Raw genomic sequence first — 1676 nt, 5'->3', positions numbered from 1 at the left:
GTGGTTTTTTGGTGAATAGCTTGAAGTATGATGTTTATTTTTGGTGTTCTATGAAAGATTGTATCTTTATCAAGAAAGTCTCATCCAAAGCCATGAGAGTGAATGGATCCTTGCCTTTTTTTCCTGTTATGCCATTGACTTGGGAAGGATGGGGATCACCCCAGAATTCAAAACACTTTTTGCCTTGTGTGCTGACACCAGACCTGCAATTCCATGACCAAAAGGCATAAAACACACACATTTACATCTGAATTTCATCCTCAAAGGGTTTCTCTCTGAAAAGAGATGTATAGGAATTTTTGGAGGGCTATTGTAAACATCTGTTTTGGGGAAGGAGGATTTGCACCCAGTTTCCCTTCGTTTACTTTACGTGGAGCATTAACTGTACTGATTTAGATCCACGTCTAATGTGGGTTTTATTTGGTGTAATTTGCATTCCCATTTCAAGATCTCACAGCTCTCCTGGCCCAAGCAGCCACCACAACTGTTATTTTTTTTCCCAGGAATTATTCCCATGAATAATCTGAAGATTCAAATAATTTGAAGGTGATTACCCCCATTCAGGGAAGAACACATTTGAAAAATATTCCTGTTACAAAGTTGGGTGTGTGCACATAATTGCACTTATCAATCCTGTTATCTTAAATCTTGAACTTACATGTGAGAAAAGGTTGTGGTTCAATAAATTTGTAGACCACATGCAGAAGCAGTGTAGAAAAAAATATTCTTTTCCTGCAATAAATAAATACAGAAAGAGAGGAAATTCCAATACCTGTGTTGCATAGAAAAGCTCTGCAAGAGGGACATTTTGGAACAGACTTTTAAGAGMTTTTTCCTGGGGTTTAACTGCACCAGTCACCCCTTTTTCAGCCTGCTTCAAGAATTTTGACCAAAATTAAATTTATTCTTTAAACTTGATCCTTTTTGTATGAAAGAACATCTACTGGAAAGCATTTATCATTTTAAACCACTATTTATTATCTACTAATGAGAGAAGACACACAGATCACTATTASAAAACAAATCCTTGATAACGTCAGCAATATCCATCTTGTTGCAGCAGCATTTTGGAGCACAGCTATTCATTTATTTCCCTTTCATKAAAACATTTTATCATGTTAATTATCATCATGACAATTTTGATATTAGAACTAATTTTCCTACCTGCAAAATGAATTTAAGATTATCTTCCTCAGCCATTACTCCTCTGAAGTTGCTAAAAAACAGCTACATTCAGAATACCTTAAAAAATTTTCTGTTCACTGATACCTAAAATTCAAATTAGTAAATAAATCATAATCTTTCAGTAACTCTCCTGCAATGAATTAACCAGTAGATGCTTTCTCAAGGATGATATTCATGCCCTAAAATTAGAGAGACTCTCTCATTCAGTGAAATTCACTGAATAAAGCAATTTTTCCCAATAAGAATTACATCATTGTTGCATTGTGTGGTGTAATTCTGTCTGGGTGCACATGAAGGACCAGATAGAAGAAATATAAATGGAAAACATATAGCTAATGGCCTTTGAAAACATGTTATGCCTATTAAAATATAGTGATGTCATTGTTTTGGGTTTTTTTTTAATATGGTGAAACAATGCCAAATTTCACAATATAATTTTTGAGTCTCAGTCATGTTCCATGCTTTGAAACTATGCAGGAGAGCCCAGGAGA

The sequence above is a fragment of the Malurus melanocephalus genome, unplaced genomic scaffold (genome assembly GCF_030028575.1).
Source record: "Malurus melanocephalus ecotype Western Australia unplaced genomic scaffold, MMel_1.1 scaffold_27, whole genome shotgun sequence".
Classification (NCBI taxonomy): Eukaryota; Metazoa; Chordata; class Aves; order Passeriformes; family Maluridae; genus Malurus; species Malurus melanocephalus.
The sequence above is the reverse complement of the archived record's forward strand: the minus strand, read 5'-3'. Positions refer to the sequence as shown.